This window comes from Ochotona princeps, chromosome 30 (genome assembly GCF_030435755.1).
Source record: "Ochotona princeps isolate mOchPri1 chromosome 30, mOchPri1.hap1, whole genome shotgun sequence".
NCBI classification, from domain to species: domain Eukaryota; kingdom Metazoa; phylum Chordata; class Mammalia; order Lagomorpha; family Ochotonidae; genus Ochotona; species Ochotona princeps.
In genome coordinates this window covers 21,233,612-21,256,673 of record NC_080861.1, presented here as the reverse complement: position 1 = coordinate 21,256,673, position 23,062 = coordinate 21,233,612, and the positions used below count along the sequence as shown (strand labels likewise).

The window sequence follows — 23,062 nt, the reverse complement described above, 5'->3', positions numbered from 1 at the left end:
ACCAATTAGCAGTCAGCCAGCTTGTCCCCACCTTTGTACCCCAAGCGGTTAGTGATACCACTCCACATTGGTGTGTGGATAGTGGCCTTCAGTTGCTGCTCTGCCTGCCACCTGCTGACTGAGTCATTCTGCAGGGCCAAGCCCCTAAAAGAGCAGGAGTGGAGGCCCCTGTAGGGTTTGGGAGGTTGTTAGAACACAAGGTCTGCTCTCCCCAGCAAGGAGTCAGCTGCCCCCTCCAGAGTTGGCCTCGCAGGGGGCCTGTGTTGATCCTCACCCCCTGCCCCAAGCATGGGAGACTGAACCCCAACAGCTGTGTCCCACTACTTCCTGAGACTAGAATGCCCACCCCAGGACCACACCCAGCTTGCCCTGAAGCCTCCCCAACCCATTATGACACCAACCCCCAACCTCGCCCCACCCCCCACCCTGGCCACCACGGGAACCTATGGATTCCGCCTCGAGTATCTGACTTGGGTCTGGACCGTCAGCAGGACGGCACTGCCATTGGCTTGTGGCTTTAGCTCCAGGTAGAAGGGAGTGGAAGGGCAGCAGGAGGCGGTCGGGGAAGGGAGCGCATCTTTAGTGCACAGGCTGGTCGGCAGGGGACTCCCCTCCCTTGGGGAAGGCCTGAGTGCTCTCCTCTGGCTGCCCCAGGCTCCTCTCCCCCCATGTGTTGAGAGCCTGCTGCCTGGCAGGACACCCACCAGGGGCTTCACCCCTGTTCTCAGCTCCTGACTCTGCTGCTGGACTCTACTGCTGGAAGCCAGAGACCGCCACCCACCTACCCCACTCTGCAGCTGTCTGGCCCTGACCCTTGCCTGCTGGTAAACTTCCCTCCGAAGTCCAAGCCTTCTATGTACCTTCACCGTGGAAAGTGACAGATTGGTAGGTTTGAGTCTCTCAGTCTCTCAGGGGTCTCCTGTCCAGCAGGCCCGAGACCACCAAGGGGTGAGACAACAGCACTCTTTTGCAGCAGTAACACTGGAGACAAACTGGTGGTGAACAGTGTCCATTTATTTGAGAGAAGTCACAAGCTCATATAGGAGAAGTGGGCAGGCAGAAAGGTGGTCCTGACAGTGCTTCTACCTGACAACAACATTGTGCTGGCTAACAGATACGTTTATCTCTCTGGACTCTCTAATGAAGTTAAAGGTCCAGAAGCACAGGAAATTGTCTCAGGGCAGACTCATTACCTGCTGGAAAGCAGAATGAATGTAACATTTGACTTCCTAGAGTTGTTTATAAAGGAAGTCCTAGCAGAGCAGGGAAGAGAGACTGGGGTGCAGCCCATGGCTCTTGTTGCATGCCGGGTGAACAGCCTTGTTGGGATCTGTTAGCCAAGGGCACAGTGTGTTATGTGCCTATGGCCTCCCGTATGTACTGGCTAGGCAGGTGGAGATCCAGAGGCGATCTCCCGTGGAGTCCACGCCCCTGGAGCCATGATGTAGGAGCAGCGGGGGGTGGGGGGTCTGTGCAGAACAAAGCAGATCCTGAGTTGGAGCAGCATTCACCCAGCTTTGCTGCCTGCAGCCATGAGGGAGAGCTGCTTGAGGACAAGGCTCACAAGGGAAATGCACGTGGTCTCTGCTCTAAGAGGCAGGCAGGGAGGGAGGGGCTCTGCCAGTTGGGCATCACCCAGGGGCTGCATGTGGGAGGTTGCTGGCCTAGAGTGCCCAGCAGCAGATACAACTCACAATTTGCCTCTCACCCCGGCCAGGGCCGCAGCCCCTGGAAAAGAGGGGCCCAGTTTCAAGGGTGCAGGTCTGCCACTCCAACTGTGTCCTGCAATGCAGGCGTGGAGGGTGCAGTGGACGTTCCAAATTGTGTGCAGGATGGACCTAGAGGAGCAGAAGTTAGAGGACGGTGCAGCTGTGTGAAGGATCCGTCCACACACTTAGGACAGACAGCTTCTCTGCCCTTGGTGTCATGCGTCAAGTGAGCAGCTGTGACGCTCTGGACCCGCGTCCCTTCCCCTCTTGGCTGCTGTTCAGGCACCTGTTTTGCATGGCTATGATCCTGATCCTGCTCAGTTGCCTGGGTCCACAGATAGCCTCTCTCAGAAGCTTCCCCCCCCCCCCCCCCACCGCATTCAGATTTTTCTTTTCTTTTGTAACGATTTATTTACTTTATGAAAGGTGCAGGTTGGGGCAGGGGAAGGATTTTGCTTCTGCTGGATAGTTCCCTAAATGGCTGTAAGAGCCAGGACTGGGCCAGACCTAAGCCAGGAGCCTGCAACTCTATCTGGGTCTCTCATGGGTGTGGCAGGGGCCCAGGCACTTGGGCCATCATCATGTGCTTCCCAGACACAATAGCAGGCAGCTGGATTAAAAGCAGAGCATCTGGGCCTCAATCTGGCTCTCTTATTAGGGGATGCTGGAGTTGCAAGCAGAAGGTTAAGCCACTGTGCCACTCCAACCCAAGCAACTCCAGCCCCCACGACTCTCGCGTTTAATTACTCACATTTGCCATTTTAAAACATTAATGCTGGGATAAAACAGCATAGCTTCTGTGTTCTGATAAAGAAATCTTTAAGTCATAAGTATATTTTCCATTTCTCCCTGAGTGTTCCTCTTAAAGCTCAAGTCCTTAATCTGGTTGAAAGTTTTGTGGACAGTATGAAGAATCTAATTAGCAACTGTTTTTTGGTTACGGATTTTCTGTGCCCAATCGCTTCACCTGTGAAAATTTGATCTTGGCACAACTCTGCTGCTGGGTTTTCTACCAGGCTGCCCCTGCCCCGCTCACACCAAATAATGTCTGAAGTTGCGGACTACAGCACATCATCCCACCTCATTAAGCCCAGCATTCTGTTGGGCGTTTCCTCCGTTTTCTAGATGCATTTTAGAATCTTCTCGTCCAAAGTGATTGCAGGGACAGTACCATTGGGCTTCCATCAGACTTGTACAGAATCCAGGAGCAACGTGGGCGGGCCTGCGTACTTTTGATCCTGACTTCTCTCTTCCTCGGCACACTTCTGGACAGTTTATTTTGCACATGAGACTTGCACATTTTCGTAAAGATTTACTTTTCTTTGAAATGTTTGAAAGGCAGAGTGAGAGTGAGAGAGAGAGAGAGTGAGATCTCCCATCCACTGGTTCACTCCCCAGATAGCTGCAGCAGGCTAGCTTTGGGGAAGTCAAAGCCAGGAGCTTCATCCAGATCTGTCACAGAGGTGGCAGGGGTCCAAGTACTTCCTTGAGTGTGTGTCAGGACACTGGAACCCCAAACGAGCTCAGGACTTCAACCCAGGTACTCTGATAATGGGATGCCCGTGGCCCTCGAGGTCTCTGTGTCAAAAGCCCAGCTCCATCAGAAGACTTTTGGTTCCTTCCTGCCATGACCAGCACAAAGAGCATGTATTCAGGTAGCCATTGGAACCCATGCTTTCAATTCCCTTTTAGCACGCACCAGAAAGACTGTTGCATCAGATGGTAGTGCTGCTGCTGGTTTGGGTGGAGTCACCACACTGCTGTCCACTGCGCCTGCACCATTTGATACCCCACCCTTACTTCCGCCACCCTCACTTCCCACATCCCTGCTAAATGCCTGTTTTCTTTAGTTGTGCTGTTGCAATAGTGACCTAATGCATGTCTTGCAGGTTTTTTGTTCCTAATTTCTACTTCAACAGTATAAGTGGTATGTTTTAGCTTGAAATAAGTTTTTTTTTTAAAGATTTATTTATTTTATTACAAAGTCAGATATACAGAGAGGAGGAGAGACAGAGAGGAAGGTCTTCCATCCGATGATTCACTCCCCAAGTGAGCCGCAACGGCCGGTGCACGCTGATCCGAAGCCAGGAACCTGGAACCTCTTCCAGGTCTCCCACGTGGGTGCAGGGTCCCAATGCATTGGGCCGTCCTTGACTGCTTTCCCGGGCCACAAGCAGGGAGCTGGATGGGAAGTGGAGCTGCTGGGATTAGAACCGGCGCCCATATGGGATCCTGGTGCTTTCAAGGTGAGGACTTTAGCCGCTAGGCCACGCCACCGTGCCCTTGAAATAAGTTTTTAAATAAGATTTATGTGAAAGAGTGACAGAGATCTCATCCATCCATTGTTTCACACCCTCAAACAGCCTCAATTGTCAGGACAAGACCAGACCACAACCAGGAGCTACTTCTGGGTTTTCCTGGTGGGTTCAGGGCCCCCCACACACTTGGGCCATCCCCTGATGCTTCCTCAAGTCATGAGTAGGGAGCAGGATCGGAAGAGGGGCAACCAAACACCTGCAGCTGCCAGTCCGAGGCTGGGAGCTAGGACCTTCCTTTGAATCCCATATGCATAAAGGGGTCCAAAGCTTTTCACCATCCTTTGCTGTTTTCCCAGGCTGCAAGGAGGGAGCTTTTGGGAAGTGCAGTATCCAGGAAATGCCAGTGCAGTGGGCAAAGGATTAGTGTAATGAACCACTGCACAGACTCCACAAAAATATTCACATAGGGGTGCCTCTGTGCTTTATGCCAGTGCCCAGGCACCTTTGTGCTTTGGGAACCTGGGCTTGCTGGCTTACAGGGGATCTGGGGGATGGTGTTGGTGGGGAATCTGAAGGTTGGGAGCAGTCCAAGCCGTGTCAGGCTACTGCACCCACTGCCAAATGCCAAAGTGAAACAGGCTATGTCATATTGGGGCCACACTGCCCACCACCACACTGCCCACCAGCACATGTAAGACCAGGGTTGTGGGGAGGCAGTTACAAGCATGGTAGGGGACAGCATGGGCTGCCCTGCTGGGCCTCTGCTCCCACTGGTGAGTGTGAAACTGAAACTGGGGAAGACCAGCCAGGCAGGGCTACACCATCTGTCGGCCAGCTTGTGAACTGGGTTGGGGGATAAAGTGATATAGGGCTCTCTTTTTGTTCAACACCATAAAAATGTCTGAAAAGCAACAACAGTAGGAATTAAACTCCATGACAAATTATCACTTATCCTGGGTTAATTCAGAGCAAGCTGAATGGAAGCAGGGGTGGAGACCTGGCTTGGCATATTATCAGAAGTCCAGCTAATGATTGTAGAGCAATTATTCTGAAGCCTGAGATATTTTCTGATCTGACCATTTCTAGTGACTCCAAGAGCTGACAAATACCTCCTCACACCACCGCATGACCTGGGTCTCATTCACTCTTTGAAGAACCCTCGAGATGTAGAACATGAGCTTTGACAATATAAAAAATAGAGCTATAGAGTAATAACTAGAGCAAACAAACTTTGTAATGTTGACTTCATGGGATGTATCTCTGGGGAAAAGGGCTAGCAGACGGGTAGAAGGCATGGAAATTGAGGGCTTTTTTTTTCAAGTTTTTATTTTTATTTTTATTGGAACATCAGATACATAGAAAGGAAGAGAGACAGAGAGAAAGATCTTCCATCTGATAATTCACTCCCCAAGTGACCACAATGGCTGGTGCTATGCCGATCCGGAGCCAGGAACTTCTTCCAGGTCTCACGTGTGGGTGCAGGGTCCCAAGGTTTGGGCCATCCTCGACTGCTTTCCCAGGCCACAAGCAGGGAGCTGGATGGGAAGTGGAACTGCAGGGACTAGAACCAACTTCCATACGGGATCCCGGTGCATTCAAGGTGCGGACTTCAGCCGCTAGGCTACCCCGCCAGAATCAGAATGTGGGTGCGTTTCTTTTGTGCATGTATTTTATGTTGTTGTCATTGTCACTGATAAACAATTCTACATAGTAGCTGTTAGGAAATAATGCCACAAACCAAAGCACCAGACACACCAAGTTACACAGGGAAGGTCTTTATTCCAGCAGGAGAGGCAGCTGCGGGGAAGTGAGAGTAAGCAGGGCAGAGGAAGATGGCCATGGGAAGGGGGAGCGAAGGCAGAGAGGTCTTGTCTTCCGTTCTAATGCGCATCTCTGTTGACCTCAAGAAGACAATGACCTGAGAGAGTTGAGCAATGCCAAGCTATGATGTAAGGAGAAGGCACCAACATGAACACAGCACGGTGTTGGAAACTTTCAGTGAGCAAACCCTAGAGGAGGGGTAATGGCAGACTTGGGATACAGCTCCCAGGAAGTGCATTGCCATCGGGGTCTGGCACTGACCAATCAGTGGGCTCTCGGGCAACACGTGCCTATTGAGGACACGGGGTTCCAGGCTGAGATCAGTGCACGCTACTGCTGCTGACTGAAGCAGGGGAGGAACAGCTGCTTCCCCTCAGCCCTGGCTCCTCAGCCCTGGCTCCTCAGTCCTCGCTGTGGGGAACCAGGAAGGAGGACCCGCCAGCCCCCCTCTCCCAGGTCTTGCTGCTCACTCCCGCCTCTGTGTCCAGCATCTTGCCTAGGACAAGGCCTCCTTGTTGCTCTCCTGGGCTGCCCCAGCCTGGTGGCTGCTCCACAGACCGACTGCCCCTGCCCCAGCCACATCTTCGGAGCTCTCCTCTGTTCCCTGCCCTGGCCAAACCCAACAGCAGCTCTGAGTCTTGCTAAAGCTGTGCATCCACACTGCTCTTGCTTGGCCTCTTGTCTTGCTGCCTTTCCCAGTTTCTCAGGCTTTAAATTCCTGCTGATTCATGAGAGTTGATTTGGGTGGTGGTAGCAGGAAATGAGTAAAGTGAAGAGGAGAAGCCGACAAATGGTGTGCTGTACAGAACAGCTTCCAGGCATGCTGGGGGTGCTGCTGCGGAACCCCCAGACCTTGGGTCTGCTTGTCCCATCACAAGAAAGCCAATGTCTGACACTGAGCTGGTGGAAGAAAGCAGGGAGCAGCGCAGTCATCACTGAATTCCTGGCTGAGGGGTTCGGGTAAACGTTCTTATAAATGGAAATTGGGACTGAGAGGTGCATGCTCCGCTCAAGTCCAAGTTCCTGGCTGCTCAGTGGTGCTCACGCCCTTCCTGGGACTCATTGGTGATGTCATGTTCTTCAGGAAACATTTATGGCGGCCCAAGGGGGTTTCGGTAAGTCCGGGTGGGGGGTGAGCTACCTGCGGGTGACAGCTACCTTCTGCCCCTAGACCTGTCATTTTCCTGTTCAGACCTGGAATCCCTTGAAACAGACCCCTCTGCAATTCTGACCAATTGGGTTATATCTCACAGAGAGCAAATGGCTCCTTGAGTTTGGTGAGTAGAGTTATGGAGGGTCAGTGGTACCACTTCCTTTTCGCTAATTCAGTGAATTTCTCTTGACAATGGATTAACCTAAGGAACAGGCAAGAATGCCTTGGCTAAGGGACACAGATGAGAGGCCGGGTCCTATCTTTACATTATGGGGTTCATTCTCAATGTGGCTAACTGACTCAGTCTCTCTGGGGACTCTGTGGAGCCAGGTAGGGTGCATTCATGGACGTGTGGGCTGGGACATCTGTCCTCTGGGTGAATGCCCTATCGGCATTGATCCCCGGTTCCTAGAAGTTTTTGTGTAGCCCATCTTCAACTGACCAGAGCCAGCATGTATAACTGAAGGAACACTGTAGAAGTGTCATCAGGGCCTTCTGAGGCTGGGTGCTAAAAGGCACTGCAGCACCTGCCTTGCTGTCTTGGGTGGGCCCCATGTGGCGGAAGCTGGCTGCCACGCAGTGAGGATAGTCAGCCCTTGGAGACACCATCGCAGAAGCAGGACCTCTGGCCTCAGTAATGGCCTGGATTCCCTCCCATCTCCAGGTGCCTGGGCTGTGCTTGCTCCTGGGTTGTGAGAGCTCTCACTGCTTTGGAGAAAGCACAGGGACAGAGAAGCAAGGCAGACCCTTGATATGGGGTGCTGCTGGTGTTGCAAAAGAATTGTCCATCACAGATGAAGCTGAAATTGGAGCAAGCTCTGAGGCAAGAAGCTGCCCTGGGAGCGCAGAGCCAGTGTGCAGGCAGCCAACACTAGGACCCTCACTCTCCAGCCTCTCTTATGGGCCAGGACCCCTTTTCCTACACTTGGTCTCCCCAATGAAGAGAGCATATCAGAAGCATGCTGGGAACTGGAGGTACTTACATCAACCATGTGCCAGTCAGGCCCACTCAGTTGTCTCCCAGTCTAAAGAAACCCAGATGGGGGTCAGCATGGTGGCCCAGTGACCCATCGGGCTAAGCAGCACCCTGCCCAGTTGCCAGTATCCCATAGGAGTGTCAGTTCCAGTACAGGTTGCTCCACTTCTGCTCCAGCTCCCTGCTAATGCTCCTGGGAAGGCAGCAGATGGTGGCACGAGTACTTGACCCCAATACCCACGTGAGAGACCCATTTGGAGTGCCTAGCTCCTGGCATTGGTGGTCCTCGTCACTTGGAGACTGAACCAGCAGGGAGAAGATCTCTTTCCGTCTCCTCCCTTTATAACTCCACCTTTCAAATAAATAGAAGAAGGTCTTTAAAAAAACAGAGGACAGGGCCTGGTGGCGTGGCCTAGTGGCTAAAGTCCTCGCCTTGAACGACCTGGGATCCCATATGGGCACCGGTTCTAATCCTGGCAGCTCCACTTCCATCCTATTTACTCCCCAAGTGAGCGCATTGGCTGGTGCTATGCCGATCCGAAGCCAGGATCCAGGAATTTCTTCCAGGTCTCCCACATGGGTGCAGAGTCCCAAGGCTTTGGACTGTCCTCAACTGCTTTCCCAGGCCACAAGCAGGGAGCTGGATAGGAAGTGGAGCTGCTGGGGATTAGAACCGGCGCCCTAATGGGATCCTGGTGCGTTCAAGGCAAGGACTTCAGCCGCTAGGCCACGCCGCCGGACCCACATACACAGTATATTTCAAAGTTAGTAAAAAATAAGATGTAAGCATGTCTATTCAATCAAAGGAAAAGAAAATTATAAAAACAGGATTCATAATTTATTGATAGGAGCTTCACGTGTTAGGCTAGCATTTTATCTTGTATTATAATCATATATTAGCTTGCTGGTAGGACAATTTTCAAACATTGTGTTTTACAGCACTGCCCTGTGATCTGAACAAAAAAGGTCTTTGACCTTCTCATACAGACTTGGCATGTTTGAGGGGCTCAGACTAGCTCTTCTCAGGGAATTGTGCTAAACCAGCAGCCTCTTGCTGCCTGTTGGACACATCCAGCTCATTCTCTGCTGAAAATAAGCCTGCGCCAGACGCCAGAGCTGCTGCTGTCTCCCTTAGGAGTCCTTAAGATGTCAGACCATCTATATAATCCATATAATGCGTACAATCCGAACTCCATGCAAGATGATTAATATATGGATATGGAAAGCTAGGGCTCTCTAACAGTTCCAGGATGTGCAGCTGGTCTCAGCTGTGTGAGCAAAGTCACTGGGGCTGGATCTGTGAGGTTTGATCCAACTCCAGCTAATCAGGCCTTAAAATGTCCATTAGTCTCTTTTTGTCTGTTTTGGTAAGAATTCAAATAGATTATAGTACTTCAAATAGATTATAGCACACAAGAGTTGGCAGATATTAGATAACTGGTTCTAAATATTACTTCAGATTCAGTCCTGATGTTGGAATGCGATGCCTCAGTAAGTGGTACTGCCTTCCTCTATTAAACACAAACTGTTCCTGACCATCTATTTGTTTTAACTAATGTGATCAATTACTGCATCTCCTTTTCATAACTTTTCGGTTAAAATCCACAAATATTGCTCAAAATGCTGAAGTTTAAGTCAGTGGCTATTGTAACAGTGACGCTTTAGAAACGAAAATTTAGTTATTCTTAAAATTAAGTTCACCATTAAAATTATTCTAAATGTTTGGAAATTACATAGATATGCTCAGAATATTTGACACATGCAATTAATGTCTTAGAAAAATACAGCCTTCAAGTGACTAATTTTTTCAGATAAATTAGAACAAACCCGGAGTTTTTTATGACAATACTCTGTGATTTACCAAGGTCTCATTTCAACTAGTATTTGAGTCAACACAAGGTCATTTATCCTTAGGTGTTTTTAAAATGTGTTTATTTATTTGGAAAAAAGGCAGAGACAGGAAAGGACAGAAACAGAGAGAAAGCTTCTATCTGGTGGTTCCTGCTCCCAAAAGATTGAAATTCTCGGGACTGGACAGGGCAAGGCCAGGAGCCAGGCCCTGATGAAATATTCCTCAAAATGTATTCACAATAGCTAGTATGGATATTTTTAACTGTTAATAGTCTGTACCTGTGGTTATACATTTTATGCTTTTATTTGAATGAAGCGATTTATTACTAAACAATTTTCTCTAAAGAAAGCATATTTACCAGGTTATCTCAGAAGCTAATAGGACCCTACATGACGTCTTGGATGCAAGGACCCACCCTGTGTGTGTCTAGGTGTGACTGACGTCCTTGAGTGGGGTGTGGAGGGTGGAGTGTCCTGCCTTGAGTGCTCACCCAGCCGGGCATCCTAATGGACCCTGGACAACAGAGAGTACTGGATAATGCAACACTGGGCTGAGCCCTGAGTGACCCCTGTCACAAGCTTTGATCAGGTACAAGCACTGGTTTCTGCACCAGGAGCAAGCAAGCCGGGAGCCAGAGCAGCAAGGATTCAGCTGTTTGTCTTGGCCTGTGAAAACATCACACCAAGGGCCTGGTGCAGTAGCCCAGGGGCTAAAAGTCCTAGCCTTGCATGCACCAGGATCCCATATGGGCGTGGTTTTGTGTCTCTGCAGCCGCACTTGCCATCCAGCTCCCTGCTTCTGACCTGGGAAAGCAGTCGAGGCCAGTCCAGAGCCTTGGGACCCTGCACCTGAGTGGGAGACATGAGAGGTGCTCCTGCCTCCTGGCTTCAGATGGGATTAGCTCTGGTGGCTGCGGCTGCTTTGGGAGGGAACGACCAGACAGAAGATCTTCCTGTCTCTCCTCCTCTCTATATATCTGCCTTTCAAGAAGAATAAGTAAATCTTAAGAAAGAGAAAAATTCAATCTGGTGGACACAAAGATCACCACAGACCCTTGGCACTTGCTCTCTGTTTAGTCCACATTTTCTTTCTGTGTTTAGTAGAACGGCCTTGTCCCTGCTGCCTGGGAGGAAGCGCATCTCCCCAGGTCTGCTGTGCAGGCTGCCCTCCAGGTGACCAACGTGTGACCCTGTTCTGGGAGGTCTTCAGGTGAGCCTGCTCTCCTTCAGTGCGTTGATGGTCCCTTCACGGGGTGATGGACGCTGGGAGTGTTTCCTTGTCTCAAAGATTGGAATGTGCTGGGTGGGATCCAAACTTCACCCCAGGGCTGAAGAGGGAACTGACCCTAGAGGACAGGTGGAGGAGGGTGCAAACCAGAACCCTTGAACTTCAGTCTAAATCATGGGATTATCAAAATAACTCCCTGCAAGCCCTGCCCAGGTGATCTGATTATGTTAATAGGCTCCAGGGAACACATCCCAATCCAATGAGTTCACTATTGACAGGCCATGAGGGTTTCTCAAATGAATTCACAGGGCAGTGTCTGTTTCTACACAAACTACCTCAAGGTGGAAAATACCAGGGATGGGGGTGAAGCTATTCACACCACAGGGATGAAAGGCATAAACAGATGCAGGGAGTGGGACACCCCCGGGTCTGCTTTGGATGGTGCCTCAGAGTGACAGGCAGATGGTCCAATCAGAAGAGCGACTGCGTGCGGGCGGAGCCTAGGTGGCAGTTAGGCTGTCCGTTGACAGGAAGCCCCGCCCCTTCCACTAAGCCCCGCCCACCTCGGGTATTTAAGGCTGTTGCCAAGGCAATGAGCTTGGATTCTCTCTGAGGGAGGTGAATGCCAGAGCAGGTTTCTGCGCTGCACAGCTTCCCAGAGCATCCTGCGAGCATCCTGCGAGCTTCCAGCGAGCATCTTGCGAGCATCCTGCGACTTTGAATCGTGACACGGAGTGACAGAACACTTGTGTGAGTGGCCCTGTCATCTGCGTTCTGGTTATTCCCGCGTTTTTCACACAGACTCTCCCATAGCCTAAGGCAGACACACACACACACACACACATACACACACCCAACACACACACACAACTCACACGCACACACACTTTCACACACCCAACACACACACACACCCAACACACAAACACAACACACACGAGCATCCACACACACAATCAGCACACACGCAAACACACACACAGCCTCGCTCTTAACGCACCACAGCCCCAACCCCGTTTCCTCAGGATCGAAACCCTTTTCACGGCCTCTCACTAGTAGATTTGAACACAGGCCAGGGAATAGCAGCTTACTTCCTGTAATAATGTCTTTCTCAGTGAAGACGAGGGACCAATCCAGTCCTTCTGCAGGGTCCTCCAGACCTGACTCCCCAGACATCAGACCAGCATCGCCCACTGGACCTCACGGGTATCCCAGCGACCCCTACACTGTGCAAACATCCCCCACAGGGAGCCCCACATGTGGCGACATTTCCCCAGTGGCTTCACACCACCTGTCATTATCACCAACACAACCATGCCCATCCATACATCACTCTCCCCCTGCTGGCACCTCCTCCCCTAGGACACCCGATTCTGCAGGGTCATCCCCAGGGCCATACTCTGAGTCCTCAGGGGAGAACACCATCTACCACATGTTCACCCTTCCCTCCTCATGCAGCTCAACCCCTACCCGAGGGGATTTTCCCGGCTCCCAAGAACACCTCAGCAATGACTTGGATGGGCTTAGCAACATCACACATGACCCACCTGGTGATGACCAGATCTTCCAAGAGCTCCCCATCCAGTCTCCCATCCCCTCAGCACAAAAACAGAGGCTCTCTCCCATGGCACCTAGCTACTCCCCAACTATGCCCACACTTCAGCCTGAGTCAGACAACCTATGCCATGGGATTCCTGCCAACTCTGGGAACTTAAGGTCTCCCAGCCCCATGTGCCTCAGTCTGTCTTCCATCTCGTCCTGTTCCTTGAGTAGCAGTTGTATCATTGTGGAGGAGTCAGCCCCTGTGAATGAGGGAGCTCCTAGTGTGGCAGGAAATTCACCCTGTCTCTCCCCCATGAACCCTCTCCCACCACCACTGTCTCCTCTGTCTTCCAGCTACTCCCCTACCGTCCCGAGATTTCTCGGTGAGGACACCAACCAGAGGGAGTTCGGCCTCGAGGAGAGGCCAGGCTCATTGGGAGCTGTAGACTGGGCCCTCATGTCTACCATGGAGGAGATTGGGGTTCCATCTGAATGTTCTTCTGAGGGCACACCAGAGCCTGACTCCACAGTCTTCACCCCGCCTGAATCCCCTCACAATCCTCCCTTGGGTCCCAGTGACCCCTTCACTGTGCAAGCATCCTCCACAGGGAGCCCCACATATGGTGCCTTGTTCCCATTGGCTTCACCCCACCTGTCATTGTCACCAACACAACCATGCCCATCCATACATCACTCTCCCCCTGCTGGCAACTCCTCCCCCACGACAACCAATTCTGCAGTGCCATCCAATGCCCATCCCGTGGCACCTAGCTATTCCCCAACTATGCCCACACTTCAGCCTGAGTCAGACAACCTATGCCATGGGATTCCTGCCAACTCTGGGAACTTAAGGTCTCCCAGTCCCATGTGCCTCAGTCTGTCTTCCATCTCGTCCTGCTCCTTGAGTAGCAGTTGTTTCATTGTGGAGGAGTCAGCCCCTGTGAATGAGGGAGCTCCTAGTGTGGCAGGAAATTCACCCTGTCTCTCCCCCATGAACCCTCTCCCACCACCACTGTCTCCTCTGTCTTCCAGCTACTCCCCTACTGTCCCGAGATTTCTCGGGGAGGACACCAACCAGAGGGAGTTCGGCCTCGAGGAGAGGCCAGGCTCATTGGGAGCTGTAGACGTGGCCCTCATGTCTACCTTGGAGGAGATTGGGGTTCCATCTGAATGTTCTTCTGAGGGCACACCAGAGCCTGACTCCACAGTCTTCACCCCGCCTGAATCCCCTCACAATCCTCCCTTGGGTCCCAGTGACCCCTTCACTGTGCAAGCATCCTCCACAGGGAGTCCCACATATGGTGTCTTGTTCCCATTGGCTTCACGCTACCTGTCATTGTCACCAACACAACCATGCCCATCCATACATCACTCTCCCCCTGCTGGCAACTCCTCCCCCACGACAACCAATTCTGCAGTGCCATCCAATGCCCATCCCGTGGCACCTAGCTACTCCCCAACTATGCCCACACGTCAGCCTGAGTCAGACAACCTATGTCATGGGATTCCTGCCAACTCTGGGAACTTAAGGTCTCCCAGTCCCATGTGCCTCAGTCTGTCTTCCACATCATCCTGCTCCTTGAGTAGCAGTTGTATCATTGTGGAGGAGTCAGCCCCCGTGAATGAGGGAGCTCCTAGTGTGGCAGGAAATTCACCCTGTTACTCCCCCATGAACCCTCTCCCACCACCACTGTCTCCTCTGTCTTCCAGCTACTCCCCTACTGTCCCGAGATTTCTCGGTGAGGACACCAACCAGAGGGAGTTCAGCCTCGAGGAGAGGCCAGGCTCATTGGGAGCTGTAGACTGGGCCCTCATGTCTACCATGGAGGAGATTGGGGTTCCATCTGAATGTTCTTCTGAGGGCACACCAGAGCCTGACTCCACAGTTTTCACCCCGCCTGAATCCCCTCACAATCCTTTTTTGGGTCCCAGTGACCCCTTCACTGTGCAAGCATCCTCCACAGGGAACCCCACATATGGTGCCATATCCCCATTGGCTTCACCCCACCTGTCATTGTCACCAACACAATCATGCCCATCCATACATCACTCTCCCCCTGCTGGCAACTCCTCCCCCACGACAACCAATTCTGCAGTGCCATCCAATGCCCATCCCGTGGCACCTAGCTACTCCCCTTCTATGCCCACACTTCAGCCTGAGTCAGACAACCTGTGCCATGGGATTCCTGCCAACTCTGGGAACTTAAGGTCTCCCAGCCCCATGTGTATCAGTCTGTCTTCCACATCATCCTGCTCCTTGAGTAGCAGTTGTTTCATTGTGGAGGAGTCAGCCCCTGTGAATGAGGGAGCTCCTAGTGTGGCAGGAAATTCACCCTGTCTCTCCCCCATGAACCCTCTCCCACCACCACTGTCTCCTCTGTCTCCTAGCTACTCCCCTACTGTCCCGAGATTTCTCGGTGAGGACACCAACCAGAGGGAGTTCGGCCTCGAGGAGAGGCCAGGCTCATTGGGAGCTGTAGACTGGGCCCTCATGTCTACCATGGAGGAGATTGGGGTTCCATCTGAATGTTCTTCTGAGGGCACACCAGAGCCTGACTCCACAGTCTTCACCCCGCCTGAATCCCCTCACAATCCTCCCTTGGGTCCCAGTGACCCCTTCACTGTGCAAGCATCCTCCACAGGGAGCCCCACATATGGTGCCTTGTTCCCATTGGCTTCACCCCACCTGTCATTGTCACCAACACAACCATGCCCATCCATACATCACTCTCCCCCTGCTGGCAACTCCTCCCCCACGACAACCAATTCTGCAGTGCCATCCAATGCCCATCCCGTGACACCTAGCTATTCCCCAACTATGCCCACACTTCAGCCTGAGTCAGACAACCTGTGCCATGGGATTCCTGCCAACTCTGGGAACTTAAGGTCTCCCAGTCCCATGTGCCTCAGTCTGTCTTCCATCTCGTCCTGCTCCTTGAGTAGCAGTTGTTTCATTGTGGAGGAGTCAGCCCCTGTGAATGAGGGAGCTCCTAGTGTGGCAGGAAATTCACCCTGTCTCTCCCCCATGAACCCTCTCCCACCACCACTGTCTCCTCTGTCTTCCAGCTACTCCCCTACTGTCCCGAGATTTCTCGGTGAGGACACCAACCAGAGGGAGTTCAGCCTCGAGGAGAGGCCAGGCTCATTGGGAGCTGTAGACTTGGCCCTCATGTCTACCTTGGAGGAGATTGGGGTTCCATCTGAATGTTCTTCTGAGGGCACACCAGAGCCTCACTCCACTGTATTTACCTCGGTATCCTCTCACTATGCCCCCTCGTGTTCCAGTGCCCTGTCTGCATTGGAACCCCGGTGTTCCTCTCCTATTGCCCCTGGCGCATCACTGCCATCCCTCCTTCTATCTCCCATCTCACACTCCTCCCCACGTGACTGTGCGGTTGAGGAGAAGTTTACTCTCCTGTCTCAGGGACCTGCCGTTCTCTCAGGCCTTTCAGATGCTTCTTCCACCATCACCAGTGTCCCAGCACTCTCACACCTTAATCCCTTTCCTGTTTCAACTAGCTACTCCCCAACAATGCATGGATTTCCACCTGAGTCAGACCACGTGTTTCAGGGGACTGCTTGTGAGTCGGGGCCTTTAAGGTCTCCCTGTCCTGGGCCCCTCAGTGTCTCTTCTATCTCACCCTCTTCATTGCACACCAACATGACAGCTGAGGGGAAGTCAGCCCTCCAGACTCAGGGAACTTGTGGTGTTTCCAGAACTTCACAATGTTTCTCTCCCCCATCTGTCGTCCCATCACATCTATCTCTCAGTCTTTCTTCCATCTCTTCTTGCAACTCTCCCACTGACCCCACAATTCTGGGTGAGTCAGCCCTACTGAACTCGAGCAGACTCAGTCCCACAGAGATTTGGGAGAGCTCCTCCCCACTGTCTGCCCTCACGTCTCCAGCTCTCATAGATCCTTCCATGTTGCTTACCAACTACCCAAGTGACCCCATGTGGAGCACGGCTTCCAACCTCCAGGCTCAGGCTGCACTCTCCTCTCCTCATTTCCCAGGGGAGACTGCCCACCTGACAGGGCCAATACCTGCACCCCTGGAGGCCTCTCTCACTTGCTTTGCCACATCCACTCCTTCTTTCCCCAGAGTCCTTGGAGACTCTGCCATGCCCCACCTCGACGCTCAGAGTCATCCATCTCACGGATTGCTTCCCGAGAGAGCCACACACACCCACAACCCCAGTCCCAGTCTGGCCTGCAACAGAGACCATTTCAGTGGTCGCCCTCACACTCACAGCTGCCCTTCCACTTGCTACTGTCACGGGGTGGCTCGCAGAAGAGGTGCTGGTAACAGGCAGCCTCATCACCCTGGCCCGTATGCTCCTTGAGCACCCAGGGTCATCTCCCTAGCCAGTGACTACCAGTGCCCACGCAGCCAGCAAGCCCCAGCTGCCTTCATGCCTGCAGATTACTCTGCCAGTGTCATGGCTGGCTTTACCCTCTTTGCCTGGCACTGACACTGAAGGGGGAGCTCCAGCAGAAGATCTCTGCTTGATAAAGGTGATCCTGTCTTCATTTATCATGTTTCTTCCATTTACACGATGTATCTTTCCTTTCTGGGTTCAGCAGAAATGAAATTTTCACAACGTTCCCCATCCTGTTCTTCCTGTCCTTGGGGCAAGACTCTGTTAGGCCCCGTGGTGTGATCATGTTAGGTTCTGTTTTGAGTTACACCTGTGCCAGGTGACTGGTACTGTTGGGGCTCTCATGGATGATTGTTGTGTAAATTGATGAGGAAGTCTGTGCATTGATTTTTCTCTCTACAGACTGATGGGGTCTTGCAGTTTTTGTCTCTTATGGATTGGATATTGTAGACTGATTGAGTTGGTGATGCTAAACCCACTTTGAAACTGGAGGTTCTATCCTAGATGGTGTTGTTCTTCCTCTGCATGCCTTACAGAGGAGTGCTCCACACTGATTCCGATTTGGAAGTCTTGATTGCCAGCAGTGCAGAGGAGCTCATGCTGAAAGACCTCTCAACCCCAAACTACAGAAACACGTGGTGTATATGTTGGCATGATTACAGAGAAAGATACCCATCCCTCTCTAAGGTCTGGCGATCTAACTATCCATCTTAAAATTCCTTCAGAGTAGAATGAGTTTTTCATCTCAGAACCAAGGAGAAACGATGGAATAAGGCATGGCTTGCAAATTTGTTTTCTGAGTAATTAACTGAGAACTTAAGAATTTATCTGTTGCATATGAGCAACCTAGGAAAACGCTGACCAAAGTGTCCAATGTGTTCTACAGATGTTAAGACTTGAATACATGTATGGGAGACATGTATCTCTTACATTTATGTACTTGAATGATATATACACTATTTAAGAGTAGAAAACGATAGATCAACATGGTTATAGTTTCAGTTATGAAATTTATCAAACAAATGTAGAAGCTAAGTTGAATTTGATATTGAATGTGTAACACAAGAGTCTATTGTTTACCCAGTACATTAGAGCACAAATGTGTCAATGACCTAAAAACATTTTGATTTCTTTCTACCATATGTCCCAAACACCCTATATGTCACATGAATCACAAACATATTGAGTTATGTAGCAATCTTAATTTATGATTGTTCTTTTTTAGCCAATTAGAACGTGTTTCTTCAATAAATTTTATCATGTAGAAACACAGTAAACACACATACAACTCACAGGATATGACAGAACAAGTAGTTCTTGTAGTATACATATTGTTAAGTTTTTAGTTCTTTAGGTGGTGTTTTAAAATGACCACCAATTGACACTGCTTTTATTAGTGTGAATTAACCCTATTTACATGGTAGTGTTTTTTAAAGAACAGTACGAAACTGTAATCCATAAAAGCTTTAAGCAGCCATGACTGAAGCATAAACTCCCGAACCAACACCAGGAGGGAAGCGTTGACTCCATGTAGAGTTTTGAATGCAGCTGTAGCCTTTTTTTTTTTTTTAAGATTTTATTATTATTGGACAGCCGGATATACAGAGAGAAGCAGAGACAGAGAGCAAGATCTTCTGTCCGATGAGTCACTCCCCAAGTGAGCCACAACGGCTGGTGCGCGCCGATCCGATGCCAGGAACCAGGAACCTCTTCCAGGTCTCCCACATGGGTGCAGGGTCCCAAAGATTCGGGCCATCCTCAACTGCTTTCCCAGGCCACAAGCAGGAAGCTGGATGGGAAGTGGAGCTGCCGGGATTAGAACCGGCGCCCATATGGGATCCTGGGGTGTTCAAGGCGAGAACTTAAGCCACTAGGCCATGCCGCTGGGCCCAGCTGTAGGCTTTTTTTTTTTTTTTAATTAAGACAGTAATGAAAACTGATAGCAATGCATGATCGTCAGACTTTTTGACATTTGGACATTTGTATGAGAATGTTTCATATTAGTACAATTTGTTTTGTAAATGCAGTCTTTGTTTACACTTGTGGAAAATATTTACATTTATCATGCTTTCTTCTGAGTTGGTCTCTAATATGTGTTTAAACCATTATGTCCATTTAATACATTTTATTGATTGTTTTTATGATCTCATTTTTTTCTAAAAACTCAAGGTTTGAAAAAAAATATCCTACGTTTCTTGTACTTTTATTTGAAATATCATACTTACTTAAATCTTTATTCATAGCAATTTAGCAGGTTTTGGCTATCCAGTAAAACATGGCCTAGAGAATACATGAAAGATTGTTTTTTTAAATTTTTATTTTTTGATGATATTGACAGAGTTGATCAGGGTGGGAAGGATCAACTGTTAGCAGAAAGTTGGTGATATCATGGCATCCAAATTCTCTTTTTCTTCTTCCTGCATCTGGCATTAGGGAGCAGAGAATGGGAGAAGTCACACCCAGCCTCCCAAGTGCCCCAGTACCCAGGGATGGGTAGCGGCCACCATATGTGAACCTGAGGTCCTCAATGTGGAGTGCTGTTCTAGGCAAACAAACTTTCATATCTTGTCTCAAAAATGCTCTAGGTAAAAACCAACTCAACCTTGCCACATGCAAAAGAGCTTTTTGAACTCAAGTCTCACATCAATCAGGCAGCAAAGCATATTTCTTTTTAAAAGAAATAATTCTCCTTGAATTTTGAATGTTGTGGTAGTTTTGTATAGACTGTGGTTTCTCTCTCCCAAACTCCCACCTCCCTACAGATTTCCCCTATTTTACTACAATGGTGTAGTCCTTTAGAAGGAATCATAATTCTATCAGTCTCTTATTGAAGTGCACCCCGACATTGTTGGTACAGGCAATGTCAGACAGTCCGGCATCTCATTGTCTACACATGTCCAACAGTTTTGTTGGGAATCCATCTCTCGTCTGGAAGCAGGGATGCATGGCTACTGAGTGGCACATTTTTTCATGGTTCTGTAATTTGTTGTTGTTGTTGTGGCTGGTGTGCTAACTCATACCAATTGCTGACTTGCTTCATGACTTCTCAATTATGGAAATGTATAGTGATAGAGGACTGGGCTCTACCATATCCAGATGTGGGGGTATCATGCAAGGTAAATTTCCACCCATGATTTCAGGTTGGTTGTGGCCGTGCTGCTTAGGCTCCTCCCATGGTGTTTTTGGTAGATAGGTTGGGTGTTTCTCAGTTCAGATCCTTTCACATGTAGGCTCGTCGACTGTCAGGGTAAGGTCATAGTTCTTCTGCAGCTCAGTATTTGCTAAGTGAGTGCTTTGTAATAATGTTCAAACAGTTGTTTTCAGAAGGTCTCACCTTTTTTAAAACTTTCTGAAAAAGTATCAAAATCTCAGTTTGGAAACATTTTATTGAACGATTGATTAAAAGTTATGCAAATGATCCCTGGCTTTAAATATGTTAACATACCACCACGCAGCCTCTTCCACACTTCCACATCTGTGATGTGTTATATAATATTTAGATCTCCTCAGAGCTTGCTAAACATGACGTCAAGAATCTGAAATAGTCATCATGGACTTTTATCTTAGAAAGAGGCAGCTCTGGACTGAAATCTAATTCAAAAAAAATACTGATTTAGATATTTGTGGAAGCACTATGTTTGCTTCAGTTAGGCCTAAAGGAAATAACAGCACTTGGTCAAGTTAGTTTTCAATGTCAGAAAACTAAAAGTTTAACAATATTCATTACACCCTACCATGCTGCTGAGTCTAATAATATTCATAATATTACTCATTAACATCTCTTTGAAGGAGGGAAAAAAGAAGAGCAAAAAGACTGAAAAAAAACTAACTTGTAGCTTCAGTTCACAGCAATAAGCATTTTTTAAATGATCTATTTATTTTTACTACAAAGTCAGATATACAGAGAGGAGGAGAGACAGAGAGGAAGATCCTCCGTCCGATGATTCACTCCCCAAGTGAGCACAACGGCTGGTGCTGCGCCAGTCCAAAGCCGAGAATCCCAAATCTCTTCCGGGTCTCCCACATGGTTGCAGGGCCCCAAGGCTTTGGGCCATTCTCAACTACTTTCCCAGGCCACAAACAGCGAGCTGGACGGGAAGTGGAGCTGCTGGGATTAGTACTGGCACCCATATGGGATCCCGAAGTGTTCAAGACGAGGACTTAAGCCGCTAGGCCACGCCACCTGGCCCTGTTTGACAGTTTCAGTTGACAATGTTGTGTAATTAATCTGGTGTTTACAACCCCTTTCTTCACCTCTCCTCTTGTCTGTCTCTCTGACACTGAGGACTCAGAGTGCACAGTTTGATCTCCAGATTTAACGGTGTGGCTAACTTATTAGCTTAATTATCTCCTCATGGACATCACCTTAAAACTTTCAGGATGTGTCCATGACTACAAATTTCTAGCTCAGTGCATTAAAGCATTTAGGGATAGAATTGAACATCCCCTCGGCTGACATCCCAAGGCTGCCTCTGTGGCCCACTTCAACCAGGGCCCAGAGGAAGAGTAGTGAGCTAGACAACAGGAGGCCTGGTAATGTGGCTTTATACACTAACCTATTCTCAGGGAGACCCAGCAAGTCCTGTCCATCCTTAAGTTGCACCTGCTTGCAACTTGGGATGCCAGAAGACTGGGCAATCAGCTACCAATTAAAGCATCTTGTCAGCTCTGACAAGAACCAGGCCACTAGGAATGGGACTGTCCTGGGGGTCAAAGAATCCCTGGGTCAGGACCATGGTGGGCCACCAGCTAGAAAGCCCTTCAATCTGCCCAGCTGCCAAAGTGTTCATTGCCATGGAGGGATGGCCTACAGTCAACAGCATCACAGGTAAAGCTGTATATTCCATCCAGAGTCACCATCTGTTCTGTATCAGCCTCCCTTTCATGGCCAGCTCTCCTCTCTGTCCAGCCAGGCAATGGGAGTCTATGGGAGGTCAACGGGAGGTCAACGGGAGGTCAACGGGAGGTCTCCCCATGGAGTTCCACACTTCCTTTATGTTGTCTCTTCCAGCACCCCACATGAAGAGATAGATGGTCCTGGGCCTCACATGCACCTAAGCAACTTCACAATTTTTCTGGGGGCATCTAGACTTAAAACTCAAGTGCACATGTATGTAAGACATCAGAAACAGTGTTTGCTAGCTGGCACTGAGCCTTGAAGGTCACTGTCAACTGGAGCCCTGGCCTTACTGTAGGCCCTTCCTTTGCTCCTGCTGAGCTCAGAAAGACCAAAGCAATCACCCTAGCTCTTGCTGGCAGCCAAAGTCCCCATGAGCAGGGGGAGAAAAAGAGCATAGGACCAAGAGCAGGCTAGTTTGCCTGCAATAGAACACAGTGAGAAACGTTTCTCTTTCCCACAACCATCTATGTTATTTTGTTGCTTCTTTTTGTATCTTGTTTCTTTCTTCAAGCCTTTCTAGACAGTCTTCACCACTCATTCACACATGTTCCAGCCCAAGTCTCCCCACTAAGATCATACAACAAAAGGCTGGGATATTGGGGCTGAGTACAAGTGACCCTAGTTCCCTGCCAAAGCCAAATGGACACTCCATCCGAAGACAGTGGGAATGCGAAGTCTGCTCAGAAGGTCAACACTTGCCACAGTGATCCATCTGCCAGCACAGAGGCACCCCGAGAAGCTCCTCAAGACCCACCCTCAGAGACTGCATATCCCAGCGAGCTTCAGGAGGAACTCCAGCCATCCTTTCAAAGGGACTTTTGATAAGTAGCCCCTCCCTTCCCTCTTGTGTCACCACTCAATGTGTAGCCAAACCATTAACCAGTTTGCTTTGCAGGGCTAGCAACCTCCCATTCCTCCCCCACCAAACTGAAACCACCACCACCAAGAGAACACCGTGCCCAAACTCGGCTTGAAGAATGAAGCGGGAGAAATGTCCTCGACTCGTACTGGCCTCCACAGTCACCTGACCTCACTCTCTGTGGACTGTGGGTGGCAGCTCAATGCGGGGCCCTGACAGTTGCTGCTACTTTTCATTGAAAACCCAGACATCACTCTGACCCAATTACCACCACTCAATCCGGCCTCCTTTCTCCCAACCCCTAAGGAGCCACTCACCTGGGGAGGACTGGCAAATATATTTCACCCATATGCCCACACAGCAGAAATTCATTACACTGCTTAA

The 23,062-nt window shown here is 49.9% G+C and overlaps 1 protein-coding gene across 2 annotated transcripts in view; it reads left to right on the top strand.

The window, feature by feature from the left end:
• The first annotated feature begins 504 nt into the window (after nucleotides 1-504).
• SLC22A14 (solute carrier family 22 member 14) overlaps nucleotides 505-23,062 on the top strand; it is a 980,905-nt gene continuing 958,347 nt past the window's right edge. Inside the window, exon 1 of one of the 2 annotated variants that reach the window (XM_058657206.1) lies at nucleotides 505-527. The gene's annotated coding sequence lies outside the window, so the exon portion shown is untranslated. The remainder of the gene's footprint in view (nucleotides 528-23,062) is intronic. The other variant, XM_058657205.1, reaches the window with a different exon arrangement.